Source organism: Pipistrellus kuhlii, unplaced genomic scaffold, assembly GCF_014108245.1.
Source record: "Pipistrellus kuhlii isolate mPipKuh1 unplaced genomic scaffold, mPipKuh1.p scaffold_m20_p_34, whole genome shotgun sequence".
NCBI lineage: Eukaryota > Metazoa > Chordata > Mammalia > Chiroptera > Vespertilionidae > Pipistrellus > Pipistrellus kuhlii.
The window spans coordinates 1,599,366-1,619,034 of record NW_023425534.1 but is presented as its reverse complement, the minus strand read 5'-3'; positions in this window follow the sequence as shown (position 1 = coordinate 1,619,034).

Sequence of the window (19,669 nt, the reverse complement as noted above, 5' to 3'; positions counted from 1 at the left end):
GACCGTGACCTCCCACGTTGTCACTGGGGGTCAGTGTCCCTCCAAAGAGCCCTCTGTCCGTGGGCTCACATGAGGAAGGGCTGCGTGAGGACATGGCGAGGGGGTGGACAGATGTCAGCAAACCAGCAGTGTCCTCACCAGGGACCGGACCGGCCAGCTCCTTGCTCCGGGCCTCCCGGGCGCAGGGCTGGGAGAAAGCAGTGTCTGTGGCTAAGCCGCCTGCTGTGGGATTTGGTTACGGCAGCCCACACGGCTGACACGGGGGCTGAGGGGCACTGTGAGCGGCAGCCTCAGGACCAGGGCCCGGGGTGAGAGGCAGGAGGAGAAGGGGGTCCTGGGGGCCCGGAGCACCGGGGGCTTCCGGGAAGCGGAGACGGGAGTGTGTGAAGGTGCCAGGGGTTGGCAGGGTAGGGTGGAAAGGGCCATTGGAGGTAGTGCCAGCCCCCGTGGCCGGGCATGCTCAGAGTCAGCAGGAGGGTGGGGATGGGACCCGGGCCACAGTGTGCTGGCGTGGGGGTGGCAGCCCCCTCAGAAATGCCTCGTTACCCCCTCGCACCTCAGAAAACCAGGCCTTCACTCGGCGAAGCAAGTCTCATGGAGCCACAGCAGGAAAGCAGCAGCATGGCGGTCGAACCGGCCTTGCCTGCTGCCCGCATGCACGCAGGCTCCAGTTACAGCCCCAGAGGGCGCCGTCACCGAGGCTGCGGACCACGGAGCTGGAGGCTCTGCTCTCAGGAGCTCATTCACCCCATGTCCCAGGGCCTGAGCTGGACCTGCAGGCGTGGTGTGGCTCAGACACCTCAGGGCCACACCAGGGGCCCAAGGCAGACGGAAGCTGGGAGGCCAGTCAGGCAGGGGCCCTCTTAGATGGGGGTGGGGCCCAGTAGAAAGTGTCATGTGGGTGGGCGGAGGGGAAGGAGACGCAGAGATGACATCCTCCGTGGCCGGCCAGCCCAATGGGACGGCTGTGACTTCCCCTTCCTGTGGCCCTCGATGACCCGGGTCTGAGGGCGGACTCCTGGCCGACACAGGGCTGACCACTGGGAAGTGGGGACTCATTTGCCAGCTCAGCTGGGTCTGGCCCAAGGCACCGGCCTGTTCCAGCCACTGGACACAAGTCAATTCGGGTCTGATTAACGATGTGCAATCGGCTTCCTGTCACATGCTCTGAGCCGGGGACGATGCCATTTCTCCACGAGGTTCGTAAGTCACTGGAAGCGACTTCCTGTCTCCCGGAGCCCCGCCCTCCTGGCCTGTGGCCCGCCTTCCAGCAAACACCGGGCGTCCTCAGCGTCCCTCCTCGTTGCTCGGCGCCTGTCCCGGAGAGGGCGCGGGAGGCGGCTTCTCCGTGGCCGCCTTCCTTCTTGCTGGAAGCCTAGATCGTAACAGCAGCCCAGGCGCATCCACACACTCTCTAACCCAGCGTTTTTCAACCGCTGTTCCGCGGCACACTAGTGTGCCGCGAGGTGTTGCCTGGTGTGCCGCAGGTGCAGACAAGACAAGAATTTTATAATTTTTCACTATTTTGTTTACTTAATATTTCATAATAAAGTAATTATAAAATACTTTCTTTGTGTTTATTTGATCCCTATTCAAGAGAATTACTTTATATATAGTCAATATAGGCACAGAGTTAAATTTTTTAACATTTTCTAATGGTGGTGTGCCTCGTGATTTTTTTCATGAAACAAGTGTGCCTTTGCCCAAAAAAGGTTGAAAAATACTGCTCTAACCACAGGGCTGCCTGGCTCCTCCCACGTCACAGGTTTGGGGACGGAGCCCTGGGATTTGGGCTGTGGTTTCTCAGGGAGCGGGCCCCTCTGTCCACAGGGGAACGAAGGGGGGGTCACCCCTGCAACAGAAGGCAGCGCACGGGCTGGGTCTGATCACAGGGGCTCGTCGTTGGCCATGCTGGGCTCCTGGTCTCCTGCGGGGGAAGGAGAGGACATGGAGGGGGAGGAGAGGACATGGAGGGGAGGAGAGGACATGGAGGGGAGGAGAGGACATGGAGGGGAGGAGAGGACGGGGAGGGGGAGGAGAGGACATGGAGGGGGGAGGAGAGGACATGGAGGGGGGGAGAGGACATGGAGGGGGGAGGAGAGGACATGGAGGGGGAGGAGAGGACATGGAGGGGGGGAGAGGACGGGGAGGGGGGGAGAGGACATGGAGGGGGAGGAGAGGACATGGAGGGGGAGGAGAGGACATGGAGGGGGAGGAGAGGACATGGAGGGGGGGAGAGGACATGGAGGGGGGAGGAGAGGACATGGAGGGGGAGGAGAGGACATGGAGGGGGAGGAGAGGACATGGAGGGGAGGAGAGGACATGGAGCGGGGAGGAGAGGACGGGGAGGGGGGGAGAGGACATGGAGGGGGGGAGAGGACATGGAGCGGGGAGGAGAGGACGGGGAGGGGGGGGGAGAGGACATGGAGGGGGGAGGAGAGGACATGGAGGGGGGAGGAGGCGGACGGCGGAGGGGGGAGAGAGGACATGGAGGGGGGAGGAGAGGACATGGCGGGGGGAGGGGAGGAGGAGGATGACATGGAGGGGGGGAGGAGCGGACATGGCGGGGGGGAGAGGACATGGGATGGGGGGAGGATTGATGGACATGGAGGGGGGAGGAGAGGACGGGGAGGGGGGGGAGAGGACTGGGAGGGGGAGGAGAGGACGGGGAGGGGGGAGTAGAGGACGGGGAGGGGGAGGAGAGGACGGGGAGGGGGAGGAGAGGACGGGGAGGGGGAGGAGAGGACAGGGAAGGGCTGCAAGCTGGGCTGGCCGGGGAGGTGTTGCCACCTTGGTTGAGTGGAGGATCTCGGAAGCTTGTCCTTGTCTGCACAGGAGGCTGCCACGCGGCCTCCGAGCATCTCGGTGGCGGAAAGATGGAATGAAGACCCAGGAGGAAGCATCTGAAGCAGCATGATGGGCCCAGGTCCTCTGGCTGCCCCATGAAGGTCAGAGGCCCCTGCCTGCCTCAGGACAGAGCTCACTCTGGTTGTGGGTGCGAGACTCCAGGGCCCAGGGCGAGTCTCCCCCCCCCCCCCCCCCCCCCCCCCCGCCGGGACCTGGGGGCTGCCCTCGCGGCCTCTCGGGATGGACTGCGGGTCCGGGCTGAGTGTGCGAGCCACACAGTCCGCCGGAGTCCCCTCCTTCCGGCCGCGTCAGCACGGAGCGCGCGGCCTGCCGGGGAGCCCGGTGCTTGGACAGGCATCTGTTTCCTGGGAGGAAAAATCATTTAACAGCTCTAATCTCCGGTCCGCTGGCTTCATTATTTAAACCAAAATGAAATGTGACCCGGAGTGAGGAGAAGAGCGAGTGCGCAGCTGAGAGCAGTAATGAGGCATTTGCAGCCGCGCCAGGGGGGGCCGTGTCCCTGCCCGGGAAGGATCAGGAGTCCCCCCAGGTGGGAAGCAGGCATAATTGAGTATTGCCAAAGCCAGCTAGTGGGAAATCTAACATAATGGTACATTCTGGACAGAACAAATCAGCTCCCACATTATCCCGATTACAGCGGGCCGTGCTGGAGGCCTGGCGCTGCGGCCTGCCAGCCGGTTTGGGCCACTCTCCCGCCCGCCCAGGAGGACGTGCCAATCAGCCTCTTAGGAGACACCAGGACGCCTCCCCATAGGCCGAGGGCAAGGTGCTGGGAGGAAGCCAGGCTCCTGGAAAGAGGGCTCTGTGGGTGGCCTTAGGGGACCGACCCCGGACGCACGCTCGGGCCGCTGTGGCTGTGTTCACACACCTGCTAGGAGGGGTGTGGGTCCTCAGAAATGGAGTAGGGGCTACCCCCTGAGCATGGCTGGGGCGTTTGGGTCCGAGGCGAGGAAGGACAAAGCCAGGAGTCTTGAGGGGGAGGGCGGGACAGGAGACTCTGGGGTCCTACAGAGCTGCTACCAGTTGACCCCAGCCTACCCAGCCACCAGCTTCTGCTTATGGCCCTGCAACAACACCGGCCTCTGGAACCCGCCATCTTCCCAGCCTCCATTCCTTGCTTCTCTCACCTCACCTGCCTGGCTGCTTCCCTCTGCCTCTCTCCTGTCCCGGGATAATGCTGCTGATAATTGCCTGCGGTGATGGATGATGGTATCATGATGGCTGATGGTGATGGTGATGATGAAATGTTGATGGTGATGGTGATGATGATAGGGTGGTAGTGCTGATGGTGCTGTGGTGGTGATGATAATTGGTTGGGATGGTGATTATGGTTATGGTAATGATGATGCTGGTGATGATAAATGGTTGATGATGATGAGGGTGGATAATGATATGCTGGTTGTGATGTGAAGATGGGGTGAGGATGATGGGACAGTGATGATGATTAATGGTGGTGATGATGGTGGTGGTGATTGATGATGTAATGATTGTGATGATGTTTGTGATGGTGAAGATGGTGGTGAGGATGATGGTAATGATAGTGGTGATGGTGGTGATGGTAATGATGATGATGATGATAATGATGGTGGTATGGTGATGGTGATGATGATGGTGACAGTGATGACGGTGGTGATGGTGATGATGATGGTTGTGATAGTGAAGATGGTGGTGAGGATGATGGTAATGATAGTGGTGATGGTGATGATGGTGATGGTGGTGGTGGTGGTGGTGGTGATGGTGATGATGATGGTGATGGTGATAATGGTGATGGTGATGGTGATGATGATAGGGGTGGTAGTGCTGATGGTGATGGTGGTGGTGATGATAATGGTGGTGATGATGGTGATGGTAATGATGATGATGGTGATGATAATGGTGATGATGATGATGGTGATAATGATAATGATGGTTGTGATGGTGAAGATGGGGTGAGGATGATGGTGACAGTGATGATGATAATGGTGGTGATGATGGTGGTGATGGTAATGATGATGATGGTTGTGATGGTGAAGATGGGGTGAGGATGATGGTAAAGATAGTGGTGATGGTGGTGATGGTAATGATGATGATGATGTGATAATGATGATGGTATGGTGATGATGATGATGGTGACAGTGATGACGGTGGTGATGGTGATGATGATGGTTGTGATAGTGAAGATGGTGGTGAGGATGATGGTAATGATAGTGGTGATGGTGATGATGGTGATGGTGGTGGTGGTGGTGGTGGTGATGATGATGATGGTGGTGGTGGTGGTGGTGATGATGATGGTGATGTGGTGGTGGTGATGATGATGATGATGGTGGTGGTGGTGAAAATGGTGGTGAGGATGATGGTAATGATAGTGGTGATGGTGATGATGGTGATGATGAAAACAGTAACGATGGCATCTACTGACTGTCTCACTCTGTTCTTTCCAGGCCGTAAGTTATTGACCCATTCAATCCTCCTAGCAGTCCTGCCATCAGGGTTTACTTTTAGGAGAGAAAATCGAGGTTAGTGTCCATGGAGGCTAGTGGCCATGCTCCCCTGGCTTCCTGCTCGGTGACCTGTCCAGCCCAGCCTACGGCTCAACAACCTCAGACGCCGGGCACTTTCCCAGGAGTGGTCCCTATGCGCTTAGAATGGTCACTCCATCTCTGAGACCCTAACTTCCCACACAGCCCTCCTGCCCCACCGGGCTCTGGGTGTCCCGTGGCTCCTGCCCCACCTCCGTGCTGCGGGTGCTGCTGCCCAAAGTGCTCCCCGGAGCCAGGGGCGGAGCCAGGCTCTGGGGGCAGAAGTTGACCGTGGCTTGGACGGGCAGCTCCGGCAAGCCTGCCAGGACCAGGCGGTGCGGGTTGGGGTGGAGCGGGGAGGGCTGGTTCCGCAGGGGCTGCCCGGTGCTGGGCCAGCCCCTCCCCGCTGTCCCGGGCCGCCGTCCCCGGGGGAAGGTCTCCTCTGCGCCTTCGCTGCCTGCCGGCCGCGACCCCCCGGCGCCTCCGACGGGAGCCGTGTTTGCGTTTATCCCTGAGAGCCATCGTGAGCCACTTCAGTGCTGATCCCCGGGGACTTCAGAGGGAGCCGGGAGAATCATTTGTTTTCCCTCCTAAATGCCACTCGCAGCTTTTTATGCCCGAGCTGACAGACTGTGTCTGCTTAGGTGTCTGAGGGAGGCAGAGCGCCGAGCGGGGGGAGGAGGGGGGCAGGGGAGGGGTGTGTGTGGGGGGAGCGGTGCTCTCCAGGGATGCTGGCTGCGGCTTCCCCGTGATGGCAGGCAGAAATCACTCGCAGCCAGCAGACAGACAAAACACTCGTTTTTATTTATTCACACACATCAGCGGCGCGGGTCCTCGGCACTCGCCGTTACCAGCTTTATCGCATTATTTCTCGGATCCTCCGGCTGCCGGTGAGGAAGTCGCTGGTGCACCTCCATCTTGCAGAACAGAAACCAGCCCAGGCGGGCAGGGCGCTCCAGGTGCACAGCTCCCCGGCCAGATGGGCCGGCTCTGAGCAGGCTCCAGGATCGGTGCCGGTCCGCAGCTTGGGGGCCCAGCCCATGGCTCAGTGACCGCAGACACACCGGAAGCTTCATCCTGTATGTCCAGGCAGTGAGAAGCCCAGGGAACTTTATGTTTAGAGGAGGGTCAATGTCAGGGACACCCACCCGCCTGGGCCCTTCCCCCCCAAAGATGGCGGGGCCACTGGCCGGTTGTGCAAGGGGCAGGAAGGGGGCAGGGCCTGCGGTCTCCTCTGGGGAGTCGGCTCAGGTGGTACTGGTGGGGAGGGTGGGGACGGTGGGGAGGGTGGGTGGGGTCCGCTGTGACCAGTCTCGGGAGACCTGCTCTTCCCCACACGTCCCCCACACCGGGCCCTCCTGGGCAGCCCGATGAGACCTCGGGAGTCCAGGGTGGGGCTCCCTGCAGCTGTCCAGTCGATGAGCCTGAGCCCCTTGGTGGGTCTGTGCAGAGGAGCTGACGGTCACTTGGACCCGCCCCTTTGGGTGGGACAGCGAAGGGGACCTCGCCAGGTCTCAGGGGCCGGAGGGAGCAGACGCTCTCTGTGGGGGACTGTGCCTCTCCCTCTCCCTCCCCTTCCCCGTCTCTGGTTAAACACGGGGGAGGGGGGACGACTGGCTCCCAGGGCGCTGGCCCTGCTGTCTGGTCTCCAAGGTCCATTCCTTCATTTTTTAAATTTATATTTTTATTGCTTTTTTTTTTTAGAGAGAGCAGAAGGAAGAGGGAGAGAGAGGTAGAAACATCCATGATGAGAAAGAATCATGAACTGGCTGCCTCCTGCACGCCTCACACTGGGGATGGAGCCCGCAGCCCAGGCCTGTGCCCTGACCGGGAGCCAACCGTGACCTCCCGGTGCCTGGGTCAACGGTCAGCCGCTGAGCGCCGGCCGGGCCGCCCTTCACTGTGACCGGCGGCTTCCCCTCCCCGCAGAACCTGCCCGTCGGCACCCGTGGACCTGGCCCAGTGTTGGGGGGGGGTTTGGGAGGGTCTCAGCCCATTGCCCAACTCCATCATTGAGCCCCCACCCCCACTCCCGCCCGCGTGCTTTCTCCTTTCCAGAAACTTCTCCCTGAGCCGGCCCAGCCCGGCCGACGGGGGACAGTTCCCTGGGTTTCACACCATCATTTCCTGCGGACGGACCGGATGCGCCATAAATGTTAACGATGACAAATCACCGGCGCCCGCGACACCAGCCACATAATGACAGTCATTACCCGCGGCCTGCGGCTGAGCGGCAGGTTCCGGAGACAGCGCCGAGCCGCAGCCCGAGACCGGGAGGCCGGGCCCGCCAAGGGCAGCCGCACGGGTGGGGCCGGAGCCGGGCGCAGGGCTGGGTGGCACCCTCTGTCACTGTGGTATCAGGGAGGTGGCAGCGGAGTGGCCTCGAGGGCTGGGCAGGGGCACAGGTGGAGCCACCTTAGGTGGCCTGAAATGCCTGGCAGGTGGGACCTACGTGGGGGAAGGCCAGGGAGGGGGCGCCTGTGTCCCCGAGTCAGAGCGCTTCCCAGGGGGCAGGAGGCCCCACGGGGGCGGCAGCCACGGCCACGGCCCCACGTCTCCCTCGGGTCCCATTTGTCCTCGCAGCCAACAGAGCGTCCTTGTGGGGGGACTCGTTCCAGGCTCAGGAGGAAGCGGGGAGACCGGTGACCACCCACTCGCTCAGTGGGGTGTCGGGGAGCACCCCGAGCTGGGAGGAAGGCCCTCCCTGGGCATCTCCATCGGGAGCACACTCAGTGGGCACCCGATGCCCACCCAGTGGGAGGTGCTGAGAGGCCCGTCCTGCCCTCAGACGGGTGGGTGCTGTGACACGGTGTGAGAGGCAGCGGCGGCCGGGCTGAGGGCCGGCTCGGGGCCAGGCCGGGAGCAGCATGCGGGCGGCGGTGGGCTTGGTTCCGGCCTGGCCGCGGGGACGCCGCCTGCTAGGGGCACGGAGTCCTGCGGGTTAACGGCAGAGGCGCTGGGAGCGGGCAGTGCACAAAGCCCTGGGTAAATGTTGCCATTATTCCTGGGGCTGATATTTATCCAGCCTCCGGGCACGCTGGGCCGGGAGCGGCACTTTACCCGCCTTTAATCTTCAGAGCAAACCTCCGGGGCCCGCTCCGAGTTCCCACAGCGACGCAGGCCATGCAGGGAGCCTCCCTCCCTCCCGCTGGGAGCCACAGGCCCAGGGCTGAACGCGCAGCCCCCGCCCTACAGTTTGATAAGAACATCAAGGACACTCCATGATCATCCTTGATTGGGCACCTGTGGTGGCCCACAGGTGGGAGGGGCCAGGCGTGTCCCGTCACCCTCCTTCCCCCGTGGTCCCATGTGACACTCTCAGCTGCCCACACCTTCCGGGAGTCCCCTGTCCTCGCCCCCAAAGTCAGGAGGCGGCAGAGCTGGGAGCGGGACGTCCTGGGCCTTGACCACGGGTTGCTCCTCTGCCCGCACCATGTCCAAGGACCTTGCCTGGTGTGCTGGGGTGTGGACATGAGCCAGGTGTCTGGCCAGGGGGAGAGGAGGTGGCGGGACACCCCGAGACGCTGAGTCTGACTCGGAGGCTGTGTGCGGCCCACGATCAGGCAGTGAAGGAGCGCTCGGGTCCTCAGACACACGCTGTTCCGGGATGAGATCAGAAGGGGTGGAACCCTTCACACGTGATCTGTGAGGCAGCTGCTGCGTGGGGAGCTGTTTCCGGAACTTCACAAGGACGAGACTACACTCACAGGCGGTGCACAGGGCGAGGGCACCTGGCCCTGTGGGCACCCCCTCGCCCCAGGCCAGGAAGAGACCAGGGTGCCAGGTGGACTTTGGGGAGCTGACAGAGGAAACAGAGGGCAGGAGCTGATCTGAGAGGAGGGGAGCCCCCATGGGTCAGCTCAACTGGTGGGAGCCAGAAGCCTGGTGTGAACAGGTGCTCCAGGTGTGAGCGAGGAGCCTGGTGTGAACAGGTGCTCCAGGTGTGAATGAGCAGCCTGGTGTGAACAGGTGCTCCAGGTGTGAGCGAGGAGCCTGGTGTGAACAGGTGCTTCAAGTGTGAGTGAGGAGCCTGGGTTGGCAGGTGCTCCCTTCCTCCCCTCCCTAGAGAATTGGCAGAGCACCCACCTCTAATGGAGGGTGAGCTCTGTGGTCCCAGAAAGCCTGTCATTATCATCAAAATGCTCTTGTGTGGAGCTTAGACAGGAACTGTTCAGTGGGCTGGAGAGGCCGAGGAGCTTTGAGACTCCGAGCCAGACAGAGGCTACCCTGAGGCCCAGGCCTCTACAGCCTGCTGTTCACTCTGCCTGCTCCACCAGCAGTGAGAGTGGGCAAAACTATGCACATGGGGAGGGGGGAGGCTTCAGGGAGGGTTTTCCTGGAGGAAGCGGCTCCCAGCTCGGGTCTCTGGTGTGAACACACTGGAGAGGAGGGCGGGGCATCTCCTGCAGGGGGAGTACTGTGAGCAAACAGGACGGCTGCTTGGGGGTGGGAGGCCGCAGGGACGGTGCCCACGCCACACAACACACGGCTCTCAGGGGCCTTTGGGAGGGAGAGAGCTTCATTGTGGACCTCGGGGACAGCCCTGGTGACCCGCCGGAGTCCCCCAGCCCGTGCCTCCTTGTGGCCACCCACAGATACCTCTTTGAGCTGAGACGCTCCCCATGGTTTGGGGCTAATGCCCTTTCCCTTGTCCTCAGCTGGCAAAGGGCCCTGGCAAGGTCTGCTTCTCTCCCTGGAATCAAAAGTGAACTTTAAGCAACTTTCTTCCCGAGCCATTTCGCCAGCCTCGTGACCAGCTCATCCACAGCGGAGCAAATGCCATACCGCTGGGTGGCAGCCCCCGTGCCTCCGTGCCTGGAGGCTGCTGGGAGGGGGCCGGGCCTCGAGCAGGTGCGCGGGGCCAGCAGGGGGTGGGAGGAGGACGGCATGGAGTGTGGGAGGCCGGGATGGCTCTGTGCAGCTCCTCTCAGATGGTGACGCCGGCACCGAGGACGCAGAGAGCTTTCCGAAAGGTCAGAGCCGTGAACACAAGCAGCACTTCAGTCGGGGCTTGTGCTTCTAGAACATTGGATGGGAGGGGGAGAGGCAGGCTCCTGCCGCCCTGGGTCCTTCCACAGGGACCCCGTCCAGGCAGGAGGCGGCCTGTGGCTGAGCACTCCCAACACGACTGCAAGCCTCAGTGGTCCTCATGTGTTTGTGCCTCGTAGTCGGACCGGCCCCAGTCTCTGAGTTCTCATTGCTCACCCAGCACCAGCCTAATTGCTTCCTCGACCCTCTCCGGGCGCCCTACGACAGCTCTGTGGAGTGGACCCCACCATTCACCCCACTTTGTGGGTGAGGAAACAGGATCAGTGGGCTAATTAACTTGCCCAAGGACACCTCGGGGTAATCTGCCAGGACCAGGGAGCTGGTTCCAGAGTTGGTATCTAATCTCTTAGCTAATGAGACATTGTGAACTTAGAGCAGCACGAGCTGGATGAGATGGTGTGTGTAAAGTACTCAGCACAGAGCCTGTGACAGAGCCAAACCCAGTAAATGTGGTGATGGTGATGGTAATAATGGTAACGATGGTGGTGATGGAGGTGATGGTGCAGGTAGTGCTGATGGTGCTGATGAGGGTGATGATAATGATGGAGGTGATGATGGTGATGATGAAGGTGGTGATGATGATGATGATGGTGATTATAATGATGGTGGTAATGATAGTGTTGATGGTGATATGATGGTGATGATGGTGTCCTAGAAGCTGAAAGGAGTGAGCGGACCACTATGGTGAGTGTGGCTGAGAGGACAGTGAGGAAAAGGGAGAAGTGGCCATTGGAGCTGTGACATGGAGGCCAGGGTGACTGACTTGGGCAGGAGCCGGCTCAGCAGGACAGGGAAGGCAGAAGCACATTTACAATGAGCTCAGGAGAGACCGGGCCGTGGGGGCAGCGAGGACCTGCTCCGTTTTGCTATGACGACTGTAAAAATCCGGAAGTAAGTGGAGGGAAGTGTGGGCTGTACCAAAGCCTGTCCTGACGCTGGTTAATTGGTTAGAAAGACTTGATGCCAGACCCGGTCAGCACGGCTCCTCTCTGCGCTCCCAGCCACAGACCCTCCTCTGCGTTCAGAGCTGAGCCCTCTCACGCCCTCATTGCTCAGAGGAGCCCGCTAAAGCTTGGTCCCCGGTGGAGTGTCTGCCAGTGTCACCAGCAGGTTTTAGAGAAGGGAGACCCGGGGCGTGGGTCACGCCAATGGGCATGGCCCCGGGAGAGCCTGTCCCTCGGGTGCTCTTCTCCGGTGGACACGACATCTCGGCGGCTCCGGGCTCCAGGCTCCAGGCCTTGGACTGCTCTCCGGCCGGTTCCCAAGGCCCAAGGGCTTTTGACTCAGCCATACAGGAGGCTGCCGATGGGCGTTGGTCCCGCTGATCCCTAACCATAACCCTGGCTGTTCGGACAAGCTGCACCGATCACATACCCCTCTGCCCGGCTCCCTGCAATCCCGGCAGGGCTGCTGGTGAGCCCAAACAGGGAGACAGCTCTGCCCGGCCGGCGTGGCTTAGTGACGGTGCTAGTGGTGATGACTGTGGTGCTGATGACAGAAGTGGGAGTCCATAGTCTGATTCCTGGTTGGGGCACAGGCCCGGGTTATGGGCTCGATCCCCAATGAGGGGCATGCAGGAGGCAGCCAATCCACGATTCTCTCTCATCATTGGTGCTTCTATCGCTCCCTCTCCCTTCCTCTCGGAGATCAATAAAGATATATTTAAAAAGGAGCTTCCTGCCTCCTGTTGAGCACGTCCTGGCACCCTCCCTCCTGCCAGCATAGCGGGCAAGGATCTGCTCTGTCCTCCAGGGCGCCAGCGGCCCCCAGCCAGGAGGCGTCTCTTGATTCACCTTCGGGAGAGGAGAGAGGACGCTGGGCACCTTCCTCACAGCCGGCCCCCGGCACCCGCAGAACCAACGGTCACAAGTCAGGATTGATCCAGAGGTTGCGTTGTCCTCTTGATGTCTCAGTAAACAGTGCAGTTGGGCGTCTGCTCCCGTCCGGCTCCGGGGCGAGCGTGCAGCCCTCAGCGAGGGGCCTGGCACAGGATCAGGGCTCAATACTCATTTGCCCTGGCGGCTATTTTTGTTTCTGTTGTTTCTGTCAGTGTGTCACCTGATGCCAACGGCACAAGATGGGTCATTTGTCAGCTCAGCCTCCTCATGTTCAGAGCTCACAGCTCTGTCTTGGTGCATCTGTTCCTGAGATTCCAGGGACCGGAATGAAGGGCAGTGGTGGGTAAGGGGGGGTGGAGGGTGGTGGTTGGAAGAGGATCAGACAAGGAGAGGTTTTTGGGAAAGGCTAGTCTAGTGGTGGAGGTCAGGATGGGTTCATCTGGGAACAGAATGAAAGGAGGCTCATAATTCTGTGTTCCTGTCTGATTTTTTTTATTTTTTAATGATTTGGCCTAGACCACTCTGTGTCTGAGGGGACCCACTATAGAGAGACCATATCCAGGGTAGATATGAGATGAAAATGTCACCATGTCCTGTGTAGCATGTATTTAGATTCAGTTCAGTCTCACCACTCCAGCTGCCTATCCATCTTCCCACCTCCCTAGCACCCATCCATCCATCCACCCACCCACCCATCCATCTATCCAACCATCCATCTATTCATCCATTCATCCAGCCATCCATATTCAGCCAACCACACACCTACCACATCAATCCATCCATTATCTATCCATCATCCATCCTCCCACCTCCCTAGCACCCATCCATCCATCTATATTCATCCAATCACCCACCTCCCTAGCATCCATCCATCCATATCCACCACCTACCACATCCATCCATCCATCCATCCATCCATATCCAGCTAACCATCCATCTACCCCTTCCTTCCTTTATTCCTCCTTCCTTCTTTTCTTCCATTCATACATCCATCCATATCCATCCAACCATCTAACTACCACATCCTTCCTTCCATCCATCCATCCATATCCAGCCAACCACCCACCCACCACATCTACTCATCCATTCATCCATCTATCATCTATCCATCATCTATCCACCCACCTCCCTAGCATCCATCCATCTATCCATCCATCCAACGAACCATCCATCCAACCATATCATCCACCCACCCACCTACCTAGCATCCATCCATCCACATCCACCCACCTACCACATCCATCCATCCATCCATCCATCCATCCATATCCATCCAACAATCTAACTACCAAACCCATCCATCCATCCATCCATCCATCCATCCATTCATCATGCATCCATTCATCCACCCACCCATCCATCCATCCATCCATCCATCATTCATTCATCTATCATCCATTCATCATCTACCATCCATCCATCCATCCATCCAGCCAGCCATGCACTCACCCACCCACCCAATCCATCCGCCATCCGCCATCCACCATCCACCCATTTATCCATCATCCACGCATCCACCCAAGCGTCCCGTCAGCAGTGATTACCGAGTCCTTTCTGTGTGCTGGCAGGAAGAGAAATCATAGCCACGTTTCTGCTGAGATGGGCCCACGTCTACTGAGCAGATCACACAACAGGCACGAGGCAGCTCGCAGCCCAGAGGGCGCTGGGTTCAGGGTGGGGCAGCCAGAAGACTCCTGGGAGGAGGCTTACCTTCCTGAACGGAGCAGGACGGCGACCCAGGGGACCCGGCAGCGGGAGGAGCGCCCACCAACAGGCCCGTGACGCGGCCCAGGTCGTGACTGCAGGGCCCGCTGCATGGCTGGGCCAGGGCCATGTGAAACGGCAGGGCGATGGCTGAAAACCAGCACACACCGTCACAGAGGGCCAAGGCCCTGTGTCTGACCCCGCCCTCGGCTGGGGTGGGGGCGATGGTGGGCTTTATCAAGGGGGCATCATGGTCAGTCTTATGTCATAAGAGGCCCTCCCTCCCCGGGTGAGGGTTCTCCCATCACTGGGACCGGGGCTGAGCGAGAGGGTGGAGGCCACTGTCCACATGGACTCGGCCACCTTCCCGGGCCACGCCCACCGCTGCCACCTCTGCCTCCTGCGGTGCTGCCCTAGCACCCGTGTCTCTGAATCTTCCCAGCGTGGCCTGTGGGGGCACCTTTGTACCCCCTTGTGCTGCAGCCAGGAAACAGGAGCAGGAGCAGCGCATGAGGCCGGCCCGAGGTCAGCCTGCCTGTGAGAGGAGGGGCCGCTCAGGGAAGGCAGTGGGGGTCCGTGCCCCTGTTCTCTGGATCAGGGTGAGGTGGGGTGGGGGCTGGGACCCACCCGAGACCTCAGCTTCCAGCCGGGGTCCGTCCTGCCTGTTCTCAGGGGGGCCGCGCTGCCTGGGCACCGGGCCAAGCCCCATGGAACCGGCAAGGGCAGGCCGGGTGCGAGGCTCACCTTCCGTCAGAGCCCGGGAGCGGGTCTGACAGCGGCCGGCCACGCTGTCCCCTGAGGGGCAGCCTTTGAGACGACAGGACCCCAATGGGGGGTTTTAGCGCTGACCACACCCCGACTTTCCCAGGGGATGGCCGCTCAGTGTCCGGCCACCAGGCCTTGTTGGTGCAGAGAGTGGAGGGGACAGAGGCAGGGGCGGAGCCGAGCGGACTCAGAGCCGCTGGGGACAGGGCGGGGGCCCCTTCGCGGTGGCTCCGGAAAACCTCTCAGCGGGAGTCACAGGGTCAGCTCCAACTCCTCTGGGACCCGGGGCCTCGCTGCTGCCCTGCCGAGGAGGAAACCCAGGTCCTGGGGAGGCGCAGGGGGCAGGGCCCTCCCCCATCTCCTTGGCTGACCTTCCAGACGGGAGGGGCGCGCCCGGGGCCTGGGCCCAGCTGGGGATCCCGGAGACAAAAGAACAGCCTGCGCCGCCCCCTGCCTGCCGGGGGGACGGGTACACGCGTGGGGAGCGGAGGCAGCTGCCTGGAAAGCTGTGCTCGCCGGCATGGCGGGAGATTCCAGGAGAGGACTAATCCTGTGGCAGGAAGCGAGCAGAGGTGGCCCTGGGGGCGGGCGCAGCTGAGCAGAGGGCTGGGGCTGGGATGGAACGTTCCCTGTCTTGATGGGGGGCGGGGGTGCTGACGTGGGTGCAGGGGTTTGTCGGTTCATAAAGCTGCCCTGGGAATCTCTGCATTTCAATCTCCCTGCATGTAAATTACACTTTAAAGAACAAAGCATAAAAGACAGAGAAAGCTGGGAGGAGGGGGAGGAGGGAGGGAGGAGAGGGAAGGGAGAAGGGAGAGAAGGAAGGGAGGAGGAAGCAGGGGGGAGGCAGGGAGGACATAGGCCCAGCAGCTCGGGGCCTCAGGGTGGCCCAGGCCCCACATGGGTATGTGGGTGCAGGGTCAAACCGGGCTGTGTGCGACCTGCGCTGCCTGCCCCCGCCCCCCTGAGCCGGAGTCCCCTGTGTCTGCATCATGCTCGGGGGGGAGGGGGAGCGGAGGAGGGAGCCTCCGGGGGGTGGCTCTGGGGCGTTCTGAGGCAGCCCCGAGAGACCGGGAGAGGGGGCAGGTGCACGGGGGAGGTCCAGGTGCCGGAGGCTGTGCTTGGGGTGGGGAGCTGTGCCCCCCGCTTTCTGAGAGCCCCCTGCGCGGTGGAGCCGGCCGGGCTGGGTCTGTGCCAGTGATGGAGGGGCCCCTGCGCCCCGTCTGTGACCCGTGCCGCCCGCCGGTCCCCGGATCCTAAATGCCTTCGGCAGCCGGTGAGAGCCACGCAGGGCCCCTTGGAGAGCGGCCCCGGGCCACGGCCACGCGCCTCTGAGGGCACCCTGGCCGGCGGAGCGCGGGGCTGTGCCAGGGAGCTGCCCGCACGGTGGCCGCCGGCACACCGGCCCGGACACTCAGCACGGGGCTGGCCTGGCTGGGGAGGGAAGACCCTGAGTGAGGCGCAGAGATCTCCGGGAAACAGGGAATGCCCGTGGGCCCGGGCCTGCCTCGCTGCGTCCCTTTGACCTTCACTGCGTGCCACTTCGGGTCTGGACGCAGGTGGTCCCGCGATTGGGGGCGGCGAGCCTGGGGGGGCGCCCTCGTCCTTCACCGCCTCCTCCGTGACTTACCGGCCCCGAGGGCGCCCCCGCCGCTCCCCGGAGACAGCTCCACGCCGCGTGGCAGGCTTCCTCCATGCGTGATAAATCGCCTCCTTCTCTCTCCGCGGTCCCCCAGCCAGCAGAAAGCAATAAAGAGCCAACGACACGCAAACTGTGTCCCCGAAGAGCCGTAGCGGCCTAAGATATTGGTGCCTCTGACGATCCGGCGGGATTCTTGCCTTTAAACAAATAACCTCATTAGCGGGAAGGCCGTGCGGGGCGGGAGGAGGCGGCGGGCGCGGGGGAGGGCGCAGGGCGGCCGGCGGCTCTGACCGCACTCGGGGTCAGAGAGCTCCGGGGTGTGATGGCGGATGAAGCATCCCCGGGCCAGCTCTATGCTGTGGGGAGCGGCTCCGCGATGCTCCGGTTAGGACTCCGGCTGCGGTTTCTGCCCGGCTCTGGCTTGTAGGCTCCGTGGTTACCGGGCAGAACCACTGCCCAGACCCCAGGCCGGAAATCCGGACCCAATGGGGTTGGAGGTCCCGGCCTCTGCCTGTGAGAGCAGGTGTCCCAGCGCCAGCCAGGCCCGAGCCCCGGGCCCCACAGTGTCACCCCAGAGGGAAGGGCAGCAGCGCCCCGTCAGTCCCCTGCCCTCCGAGCCCGGCCTGCGGGCTCCTCCGTCCCGGGCCTTGTCCTCCCTCGTCCCCGCACGGAGCACGTGGCCTTTGTGCTGCCGGAGAGGAGGGGTGGGTGCGAGCGGAGTCACGTGGTTCTGTGATGTGCACAGAGGTTTGCAGTCGGCTGTCCCCAGTGCTGTCCCAGAATGACACTGTTGCTGAGGCGGCACCTCCCGGCCTGCGAGCGAGGACGCAGTGTCAGCCCCACGGACGCCGGAAGCGGACGCCGCAGCTGCCTCGGGGCGCCCTGCCTGCCTGGAATCTTGTTTCCCGGGGGCTGCAGGCCGGCATCCCCCCACACAGCACCCCCAGCGCGGCGACCGAGCCGTCACGTGGGTGCCACCAGGTGACCTTGTCCGCAGCCCATCGCTCAGGCTGGCCCTGGCGTTCACGGCTGCCTCTCACCCACCAGGGCTGCGTGCGGACCAGTCCGACTTCGCCGGGAGCTGCTGAAGGATGCCCCTCCCCTCAAATCCCCCCGCGCGCCTCCCCCTGCCCCCGCAGGTTCACCAGGGCAGGGCTGCAGGAGGGAGCCGGCGGGCATCGTGGGGGGAAGCAAACCCAGAACAGACGCCAGTGCTGCTCCTGGGGAATGACCATGCCACGTCCTCACCGCCTGCTGTCCAGACGGCGGGTCACCTGGGCCACGAGCTCCGGCCACGTGGCCACGTCGGGAGAGGGGCTGGTCTAATCGCTGGGCTTAAAGATGGGAGATGGGACCCCAAGCCAAGGAATGCAGAAGGCTGGAAAACAGCTTCTGGAGGCTTCTAGAATGTTCTAGACCCCTAGACCCCTCAGAAAGGAACACGGGCCTGGCCACCATTGGCTGTAGCCCAGCGACAGGAGACCCATGTCAGGCTCCTGGGCCTCAGAACCGAAGGACAACACATCTGTGTGGTTTCCGCCGCTGGGAGGTGTGAGCTGTCCCCGCGGCAATAAAACACCGGTTCCCTGTCCACCGACTCTTCTTCAGGCATTTTGCTCGGCAGCTGTGAAGAGGGCTCTGATTCTGCGCAGCCCCAGAGAGGTGCTAGCTACAGGCTTGGGCTTCGGGCCTCCGGGCGCTCCCGGTCTGGTGGGTACACGATGCCACAGAGAGGGAGGTGAAGCCACAGCCGCCTGGCAGGCAGGTGCCCTGTGCTCCCCGCAGTGTAGCCATGGCTCCGCACACCGCCGAGACCGCCCGCGGGTCCCCCCGAGCCCTTCTCCAAGGGCCAGCGCTGGGCCGAGTCAGGCCCTGGTCCCCAGGCTGCTCCAGGGCAGGGAGGCCCTTGCTTAGGTGGCCCCGTGGCCCAGGCCCCCTGGAGGTCCCGCCCCGCCAGGGTGGGCCTGCCCTCCGCCTCCCGCCCCCCGCCCCGCCAATCAACAGGAAAGACAGCCGCCACCCCCTCCCCCGATCCGCACCGCCCTCGCCCTCGGCCTTCATTGCCTGAGTTTGTTTTCGCTTCTTGGGCAGGAAAGCCAGGTGCCCACGCTCAGGTGTGCCAGCCTCCTGGGGCTGCGGGATGCTCACAGGATTTTAAAAACAGGCTTATTTTGGGGGAACGCGGCCGGGAAGGCCCAGGAATTCACTGCCTCCCGTTGCCGCCTCTGCCTCTGTGGTGGCGGGTCCCCCCACAGCGAAGGGCTCAGAAACCCACGTGAAACCACATCGCGTGCCAGGCCGTGGCTGCCGTCCAGTGCTCCCAGGTGAGGCCGGTTCCGTTCTGGCCGGGAAGGAGCTCGGATGAACCAGGGCTGGGAACCAGGCCAGGCCCCCATGGAGACCGACGCCAATGCCGCTTCCTAAACGGCCATCCCGGTCCCGGTTCTGAGGGCCCCGCGGTGCCCCCGCTGTTCAGGCTGCCGTCCGCCCCGGCCCAGGCATGAGCCGGCCTGCAGACCCAGAGCGGCACCCACTGAGCCACACCCTCACACTTCCCAGGCGCATCCCAGGCTGGTCCTTGGGGCCCAGCACTGCTGCTTTGAGGGGGGAGGGCACGTCCACGTCCACGTCCACGGCCACTTCCACGGCCACAGTGCACAGGTAGGCGGGCTGAACGAAGGATATTCGTGATAGTTATGTTTCCCAGCTTCTGCTTCTAGAATTTGCTTTCTGTTTTCAGTAAAATGTTGGCGGCTTCTTCTCAATCAAACGGCGCTCCGCGGTCTTGAAAGGAGAGGCGGGATCCGCCCCCCGCCCCCCGCCCCGGGCTCCCCTTTGTTTGGGTACGAAGTGTTAATATAAAAATAGACGTTCTCCGGCATGAGAGCGGCCTCCGGTTCCCATGGAAACCGAGCAGTGCAAATACGTGGAGGGCTGTTTTCTTTCTTTTTTAATTTGGCCAAGCATTTCATCCTCCGGGAGGTGGGGTCACCCTGCCTTCTGGTTTGGGAAAACTTCTTTTCTTTTCAAGATTTCCAAGAAACGGATGCGGTCTTTCCACGGGCCGCCACGCGCCCGCCCACGCCGGCCACAGGGTCTGCTCTGACGCGGCCACGGAAAGTGGCTTCCCCCGCCTCGTGGCCGGGGGCTGCGAACCCTTTGGGATGACGCTGCTTGTCTGGCCTCGGAGGCAGCAATGATTTCTCCCTTCACTTTAAAGCGATTTGGAAGCCACCGTCGCTGCCTCCACGCTGAGGGCCATGGTCCCTGGGGACATCGGAGGCGAATAAATGTTGTGAGCGAGC